The sequence below is a fragment of the Vombatus ursinus genome, unplaced genomic scaffold (assembly GCF_900497805.2).
Source record: "Vombatus ursinus unplaced genomic scaffold, bare-nosed wombat genome assembly UNPS02014818.1, whole genome shotgun sequence".
NCBI lineage: Eukaryota > Metazoa > Chordata > Mammalia > Diprotodontia > Vombatidae > Vombatus > Vombatus ursinus.
The window spans coordinates 8,849,712-8,859,007 of record NW_020954596.1 but is presented as its reverse complement, the minus strand read 5'-3'; the positions used below and the strand labels follow the sequence as shown (position 1 = coordinate 8,859,007).

At 43.5% G+C, this 9,296-nt stretch overlaps 1 protein-coding gene across 1 annotated transcript in view; it reads right to left on the bottom strand.

Annotated features, from left to right (window-relative positions):
* Positions 1 to 6,911, bottom strand: part of RNF4 (ring finger protein 4) — a 63,003-nt gene extending 56,092 nt beyond the window's left edge. The window contains exon 1 of the mRNA XM_027836331.1: positions 6,828 to 6,911. The gene's annotated coding sequence lies outside the window, so the exon portion shown is untranslated. The remainder of the gene's footprint in view (positions 1 to 6,827) is intronic.
* Between the last annotated feature and the right edge of the window lie 2,385 nt (positions 6,912 to 9,296).

Genomic DNA, 9,296 nt, shown 5'->3' with positions numbered 1-9,296 from the left:
GACCTATTCATTCTTCAGGATTAGATTATTTAGTTTGCAATTAATTTTTAATCCATGTTTCCATGGCCTGTTATTGAATGTAATTTTTATTGCATTATGATCTGAAAAGGATGCATTTAATATTTCTGCTTTTCTGCATTTGGTTGTGAGGTGTGTATGCCCCAATACATTGTCAATTTTTGTGTCACTGCCTCATACCGCTGAGAAAAAGGTATATTCCTTTCAATTCCCATTCAATTTTCTTGTTTGTTTGTTTTTTGTTAGAATAATCTAGTTCCCGGGGGGCAGCTAGGTGGCGCAGTGGATAGAGCACTGGCCCTGGATTCAGTAGGACCTGAGTTCAAATCCGACCTCAGACACATTACATTTACTAGCTGTGTGACCCTGGGCAAGTCACTTAACCCCACTGCCTAGCCCCCCCCCCAAAAAAGAGAAAACTGAATAGAATAATCTAGTTCTGAAAGGGGAATGTTGAGGTCCCCCACTAACATAGTTTTCTTGTCTACCTCCTCCTGTAACTCATTTAACTTTTAAGAATTTGGATGCTTAAAAAAAAAAATTTGGATGCTATACCATTTGGTGCATATGTTTAGTATTGATACTACTTCATTGTCTGTGGTACTTTTTAGCAAAAGGTAGTTTCCCTACTTCTCTCTTTTAATTAGATTCATTTTTGCTTTTGTTTTGTTTGGGATCATAATGGCTATCACTGTTTTGTTTTGTTTTTTAACTTCAGCTGGAGTATAATAGATTCTGCTCCAGCCCCTTACTTTTACTGTGTGTATCTCTTTGCTTCAAGTCTGCTTCTGGTAAACAATATAGCGTAAAATTATGGTTTTTAATCTACCCTCTATCCTCCTCCATTTTATGGATGAGTTCATCCAATTCATATTCACAGTCATGTATTTCCCTCCATCCTATTTCCCCCCCGTATATCCTTCTCTCTCTCTCTCTCTCTCTTCCCCCCTCCCTCCATCCCTCCTCAAAAGTGTTGCTTTTGACTACTGCCTACTCCAATCTGCCCTACCCTTTGAACCAACAATACCACTACTAGGACTACATCCCTAAGAGATCAAAGACAAAGGAAAAGGTCCTATATGCATAAAAAATTTATAGCACTTTTTGTGGTGGCAAAGAATTGGAAATTAAAGGAATGTGCATCAACTGGGGAATGACTGAACCAGTTGTACTATTGTGCTGTAAGTAATGACTAGGCAGGATGCTTTTCAGAAAAACCTGGGAATACATATGAATGTAAAAGTGAAGTGAGCAGAGCCAGGAGATCATTGTACATAGTAACAGCAATACCATATGATGATCAACTATGAATGACTTAGCTATTTTCAGCAATACAACCATACAAGACAATTCCAAAGGGCTTATGATGAAAAATGCTATTCACCTCCAGAGAAAGAATTGATGGAGTCTAAATGCAGACTGAAATACTTTTAAAAACAATTTTTATTGTTTTTTTTTCTTTTGGTCTGTGTTCTCTTTTACAACATGGTTAATAGAGAAATATGTTTTGTATGCCTGCACATGTATAATCTGTTTCAAAGCGCTTGTTTTCTCATGGTTGGGTGAAGGGATAGAAGGAATTAAAAATGAATGTTAAAAATTGTTTTTACACGTAATTGAGGAAAAAAACAAACCATGATTTAAAAAGAAAAAAGAGAGTAAGTGCTTGTCCAAGACAAAGCTTCCTGCTTAATAAATCAGAAATTTTACCCATACATCTACCAGTAGGGAAGGGAATAAACATTTACATAGCATCTATGTGCCAGGCACTGTATAAATACCTTGCCATATGATACCCACAACAACCTCTTGAGGCAAAGTGACTTGGCCAAGGTCATAGTTAGTTAAGTTCCTGGAGCAAGATTTGAACTCAGGTCTTCCAGACTCCAGGTCTAGGATGACCCAAATGTCAGTAAACACAGATCTCCATTTTAAACTACTCCAAGAAGCCTCTCAGATCCCTCCTCTATAATGTGCCAGAATTAAGAGTTGTGATACCCATAATCAAAAAATTATAAAAGTCTGAAAGATCACACATTCAAATAAAAATGGAATTAATCTGAAATACCATTCCCTCTCTTCATTTCACCCACATTCAGTAAAAACCTTTTTAATTCTCTAGAGTTTCCTCTTCGAAAACTAGGGCAAATCAGCACTACTGCATTGCTGGAAGGTGGCTCTCAATGGGTGTTTGTCATTACCCAAGTCAGGCACTATTCTTTCCCAAATCAGCAGGAACTTCTATTGTACATATCAGCTGTTTTAAAACTTTTGGATTACAGGATCCCTTTACATTCTTAAAAGTTACTGAGGACTTTCTAAAGAGCATTTTTGTAAAAATGTGGTGAAATATCTATCAATATTTACCATATTAGAAAGTAAAACGTCTTGACATTGTAAACTTCCTAAAAGGGTCTCAAGGACCCCCAGGCGACGACACTTTGGGAAGCAGTGGTTTATCTATCACATTGCCTTTTAATTTTCAGTTAATTGACTGCTCCCCTTGTTTCCTCTACTGACTTTCCTATTCCTTGAGTTATTCCCAAGGCTTTCTTCTTACCTTAGTCCTTTGTTCTTACTATGCCTCTTTATTTGGGTGAACTGATTTTCTCTCAAAGTTTCAATGAATGACTCTATTTCCAGGCCTAGCCTTTTTTGTTGTTGTTAGGACATTCAGTCCTTCATCTCCAACTACCAACAAGACACCATCCCCTGAATGTCTCACGATAACCTCCAATTCAACACGTAAAAGAACAAATTCACACTCTGCTTCAAGTCTGCCCTGTACTCCCATCTCTCTCCACTTCCCCTAGTGGCACTACCATGTTTTCAGTCACCCAGGCACGAAGCTGCAGTTATGTTTGATACGAGGAAGACTAAGGTAGAAAGAACACAATCAGAAATACTACATATTTTGGGGTAAAGCACTTAAGCAATCTGGAATTCAGTTCAGTAGTTCTGTAAAATAAGAAGGCTGTACTAAATCAATTCACAACCATTTCTCAAGGCCCTATTATGAATCAAGCCATATGCTAGGCATTGGGATACAAAAGAAAATATCCCTAAGGTTCTTTTTCCAGCTATATAATTTCATAATACTTTATGCTCCACAAAATGGTCTTCGTCCCTCTCCAGGTTTCATTTCTGTGCACTCTATATAGGCCCAGAAAACTCTTCACTCTAAAAACTCACTTCACTCCTGGAATCTCCGACTCTCCCTCTGATTGGCTGGTTCCTCCAGAACTTCCATGTTAAGGAGCCTGTCCTGTCATGTCTTCATTCCTCTCCAAGCCATACTGCTGCTGCTTCTCTCTCCATGGCTCTCTCCACAATGCCTCCACGCTGGTCACTACATCTCCCTTCACGTCTTTTCAGCTTTCTCTTCTGTGTTGTCTTCCTCAGTTAGAATACAAGCTCCCTGAAGGCAGATACTGTCTTTCTGCTTGTAAATTCGTATTCCCTGAGCTTAGCACAATGCCTGACACATAGTTCCTGTTACTAACTTGACACCCTATATCCATCCATTCAACTCTTATGCGTACACATATATGGTGCAGGCATACCCAGCCCACTCTGCTGTTAGTAACACACTTCAGTTATCACTCCCCATCTTTTTGTTGTTTGTTGTTCAATCGTTTCAGTCGTGTCCAACTCTCCATGACCCCATCTGGGGTTTTCTTGACAAAGAAATTGGAGTGGTCTGCCATTTCCTTCTCCAGCTCATTTTACAGATGAGGAAACTGAGGCAAAAAGAGTTAAGTGACTTGTCCAGGGTCACACTGCTAGTAAAATGTCTGAGGCCAGATTTGTACTCAGGAAGATGAGTCTCTATCTGCTGTGCCACCTAGCTGCCCCACCTCCAAGTTTTATCTTATTCGTGCCTACCAGATTGTTCTAAGTCCAATTTCATCATCTTATTAGCCCACTATCTAAAAATAAAAAATGCAATGGCTTTCCCACTAAAGTTCACATTTCTCTGCCTGACTGGAATTCCAGGTCCTATCCAATGTCAGACCTCCTCACCTTCCCTATGCCCACTCATCATCTCAAACTTTTGATCCTACAATTTCCTTACCTGTAAATGAAAATACTCATTAGATAAGGTCTCTTATTCTTTTTTGAGTCACGGACCCCTTTTATCAGTCTTCGGAAGTCAACGAATCCCTTTTCAGAATAATTTTTTTAAACACACACAATAAAATACTTAGTATTTCAAAGGATACCAATTATATTGAAATAAAGATGTAATTTTATTCCCCTTCAAGGTCAACAGATCCTCTGAAATCTATCCCTAGATCCCAATTTAAGAACCTGAGTTAAATGAATGAAAAACAAATATTTAAAAGCACAGTTTTAATATTTAAAATATTAAAACAAATATTTAACACACCCCTCTCCCCACCAAAAAAAGAACCTGATAAATTTCTCTCCTTTCTTCTATCTTTAACTTAAGATGCAGCTTTGGTGGCTCAGTGCTTAGAGCCTGGGCCTGGAGTCACAAAGAACTAAGTTTAAAATCAGCCTCAAGACACTTACTAGCAATGTAACCCTGGGCAAGTCACTTAACCTGGCTGCCTGAATCCACCAAAGAAGGAGATGGCAAATCACTGCAATATCTTGGCCAACAAGTCTGACACTACTGACCAACTACAACTTTAACTTGGGGTTTATGAACACGTAAGATAATTTAGCTAATGAAGCACCACCAGGTGACAAGGTTTTCCTCTCTCTATTCATTTTTCTGTCCTCTACCTACCTTCTGACTTAAAAAAAAACTACCTTAACACACACACACCCCTTCCCACCGAAGAGTTCATGGACAGATTTCCGGAAGTGCATAGCCTTGGATGGGAAAAATTCTATGTCTACTTTAATTAACTGAAATTTAGCATTTCCTTCAATTATTTAAAAAACATTATGAGAAAGAGTCCAACTGATTTCACTTGATTGCCAAAGGGGACCATGACAAAAAAGATTAAGAACCTGTCCTAAATTAAATCACTTTTCCCTTCCAAAAAAGTATTTTTTGCTGGGTCAATAGCTTTTGAAAAACAAAAAGGCTGCCGTCCTGGTTAAAGTACTAGCACAGCAATCACATTTTTCTTCAGTGTCTCCTCTCCACTCCCCCAACCCCTTCTCATTCAAATTCACATTTTAGGTCACTTCTTGTGGGGGGTAGGGGTCAACCCCGGAGACAGCAACTCCAGAGATCAGTGACACCCCATCTCTGGATAAACTCAATCCAAGAAAGACACACAACCTAGCAATTCACAGGAGGCCTGCATCTCTTCTAAAACAAGCAAGAGATAAACATCTTGATATTTACATAAATTTACTCAGGTGGATGTCCAAAAAACCCACAGGCCATAAATTCAATACAGATTTAGTCAAGACAGATATACCTACGTTCAATATAGATCTATTTATATTTAACAAAGACAGATTACATATACATTCAGTATCTACATATAGATATCTACATATCTTACTTATCAATATGTTCACTATGGATATATCTATAGATACATATAGCTAAATAATTATGTAGATATGTCTATCTAGATATAGATTCACTCATTTCTTTTCAAGAGTCTTCTCAGCCCAAATAAGGTAAACATTTTTGGAAATATGTCTCAAAACACTCTCAAATATCCACACAGCTATGTGCCTAGACATGGATAGAGGGGAAGGACTAAGCACGGTGAGTCAGGGGTCCTGGGTTCCATCGGGGGGTTCTGTCTCTTGCGAGGAAGTGTGGCACAGTAGAAAGAGGGCAAGGGTAGGACAAACAAATAGGATACTACGGAGAGAAAGAGATCTTCTAAGGGGCAGCTAGGTGGCGCAGTGTATAGAGCACTGGCCCCGGATTCAGGAGGACTCGAGTTCAAATACGGCCTCAGATACCTAACACTTACTAGCTGTGTGACCTTGGTCAAGTCACTTAACCCCATTGCCTAGCCAAAAAAGAGGAAAAAAAGAAAGATCTTCTAGTCCCGGGTGTGACACCAGATGCCGTGGCCATACCCCTTCACTGCCCTAAAGGGAAGAGACAGACCAGGACCTGGGCGGACAGAGCGCCAGCTTTAACCCTGAAAAGTGCTTCATCTCTCTGGCTCTCAGTTTCCTGCTCTGTAAAATGGGGCGAATTTGCCGACGTTCCGTACTTGATTTAACTCACAAAGCTCTCCGTGAGAAAAAGGCTTGGCTGCCTCGGGACACTTCAGCAAAGTCCCTGGGGGGGGGGGGGTGTCTTTCCCAGGTCCCCCCTCCCCCCGCAAGATTGTGAAGCTCCCCTCCCCCCCTCGCTCGGCCCGGCCTGGCTCGGCGGACCTCACGCACTCTCATCCTCGTCTGCATGGGCAGGCCAGAGAAGCCCTTTGGGGCCGGAGCGCCGCGCCGGGCGGCGGTTGGGGAGGAAGTGGAGGGGGGTAGGAACGGAGGAGGGGGGTCCCCGAAGGACCGAGTCAAGCACCGCGCCGGGCTCGCCAAGGCCCGGGGCAGGAGGCCCGGCCCGGTCCTCTCTGCGGCTCGGTTCCCAGCTCCCAAGGGGGTGGCCTACGTGGTCTCCAGGGTCCGCACATGCCAGTTCCGAGACCCGGCCCCGGGCGCGGAGGGGGGTGGGGCAGGAGCGCCTCCGAGAGGAAGCCGGGCCGTGGGGCCCAGCACCTGGGCGATCCAGCCCGAGGCCAGGCCCGGCGCCTGCCGCGGCCCCCTCAGACCTGCGCGTCCTCGACCCGGCCGGGCGGCGATCCTTGCCCGCCTTTTCTTCCCCTCCCCACCGCCCTTCCGCTCGGCTGAGCTCAGCTCACCTCCCCTCACACGGCCCGCCGCGCTAACGCGGGGACGTCCAGTCACCGAGACACGGAACCGACAACACCGCGTCCGCCACCGCCGCCAGCCCAGCAGCACTTAGGGCTACGGCTCCTGGTCTCCTCCCACTCGGGCCCGAGAGCCCGCCCCCCGTCCGTGCCCATTGGACGCTGACCGTTGTGAGGCCGCCTTCTCTTTCTCCCCTTCCTCTCCCCACGCGCTAAACGCGCTCTGAGATTGGCCCCCAAGGTCGCTCGCTCCTATTGGGTGAAGGACCCGCCCATCTCAGCTTGAATTCTATTCAGTTTCAATTTTACTTTTATTAAGTGCCTAATGTGTGCAAGGGTATATGCTGAATCCTGAGGGTACAAATACCAAAAAATATATAAAAATAAAAACAAATAGTCCCTGCCCGCAAGGAGCTTACATTCTGCCGGGAGGACCGCAGGCACCGGGTAAAGGGGCAAAGGCGTCCTCCCCAGTGCGCCAGCTTAGACCCGCCTTAAAGTTCTCCCTCCCCTTCTTCTGCCCACTGGAGCCATTCCTGCTCGTGGTCGCTCCTTTGCGCTGTGGCTGCCGGAAGTTGTGGTTTTTCGGGTTCAAATCCTCTAATGAATGAATGAAAAAGCATGTATTATGCACCAACTATGTATGTGTCCCAGGCGTCTTGCTCGGTGCTGGGAATATCATTACAAAAGCGAGGACTTGCCCTCAGGGAGCTGCTTCCGAATAGGTGGATGCAACCCGTAAAAGAGGAGAGGTGCGTCGGCCAGGGAGGGAAGTTTGGACGATAGGGAGGGGGGAGGGTGGCCGCAGGATATCACGCCCTCTGCAGATCTGGCAAGTTGCCTGGTTAGGTCCCGCTTTTCTGGTGAATGGCTAGATGAGAGGTTGAAAGCCGAGGTCGCGTCCCAGAGAGGTCCTTCCCAAAGATAGAAATCGATAATTTGATTATGGTGATGGGCTCGCAGGCTGGAAGGGGTGGTGGTGTAGGGAGAAGTGTGCTGGACTGGAGTAAGGGGCTGAGTTCTAGCCAGAGCACCCCACTGACTGCCTTCGTGACCTTGAATAAGTTACTTTCCTTTTCTGGGCCTCAGTTTCCCCTCTGTAAAATGTAAAATAAAGGGGAGGTGGTGTTAGACTAGTGTGTGGTCTCTAAAGCCCTCTTCTGTGATGAGGTTCCACGGTCTATGATTCTCTTGGGTTAAATGCAGTCCTTGACTTCCTACTCGCCCGCACCACCAAATCCTGCTTGACCTTTTGACTCCCTGGTTTTTGGATTTTTTTTCTATCTTGTTTCTAAGTCACATTCATTTTCAAGTCCCTCCTCCATCCCCTTCCCAGCAAGACTTCTTTTATTATGTTAACAAAACATCTAAGATAAAGAAGACATTCCAGGAGTCCTGCCCAACCTTCCTAATAAGCAGCTCTTATAAACACTGTACAGCCACAAAAACTATTTAATTGGATTGCTCAGACACCTTCAGTAGCTCCCCAGTACATAAGCTGGGCTGCTTACTACCTCTCTGGATCCCAGTTTTCCCCTCTATAGAATGAGGTGAGTTAGATTAGCTGATGTCTGAGTACTTTCTTATTATTAAAAAAAAAAAATACTCTTCTAACTTCACTGACCTTTTCAAACCTTATTACATACCTCAATAATTCAGTCAGACTGATATCTTCTCTGCTGTCCCCATCCCTGAGACCAACCTCTTGTTCTCATCCAATGCTACTGGAATTCTTCAAGGCTCACCTTAAAAACCATCTTGCTGGTTTCACTGTTATATCCCTAACATCTGCTTCCTTGCTGCCTACAAAACAGTCCCATGTTTCCTCTATCCTCAAAGCACTTTCACTTGATCTTCTATCCCTGTCTATATCTTCTTCCTTCCTTCTTTTCTTTCTTCTTTCCTTCCTTTCTTTTTTTAAAATTAATTTATTTTTAGTTTTCAACATTCACTTCCATAAGATTTTGAGTTTTAACTTTTCTCCTACTCCCTTTCCTCCCCCCTCCCCAAAATAGCATGCAATCTGATATATGCTGTACATATACATTCAAATTTAACATTTTCACATGTCTTCCTCCCCCTCTCTCTGTCTCTTTCTTTTTTGCCACACTTTTTGAGAAGTCTGTTTACAATCATTCGCTTCCAATTGCTTTTTTTCTCACTCTCTTAACTCTCTTCAGTTTGACTTTTAGCTTCATCATTCAACTGAAATGGCCCTCTCCAAAGTTACCAGTGATCTCAATCACCAAATCAAATAAATAGCCTTTTCTCAATACTCATTCTTCCACACTGTTAATCATCTTCTTTTCATGGGTATTTTCTTCTGTCTAGGTTTTTGTGACACTAATTTCTCCTGGTTCTCCTTCTACCTGTCTGACCATTCCTTCTTAGACTTCTTTGCTGATTCTTCATCTGGATCCCACCTAGGTAATCTGTGGGCGTACCACAAGGTTCTGTCCT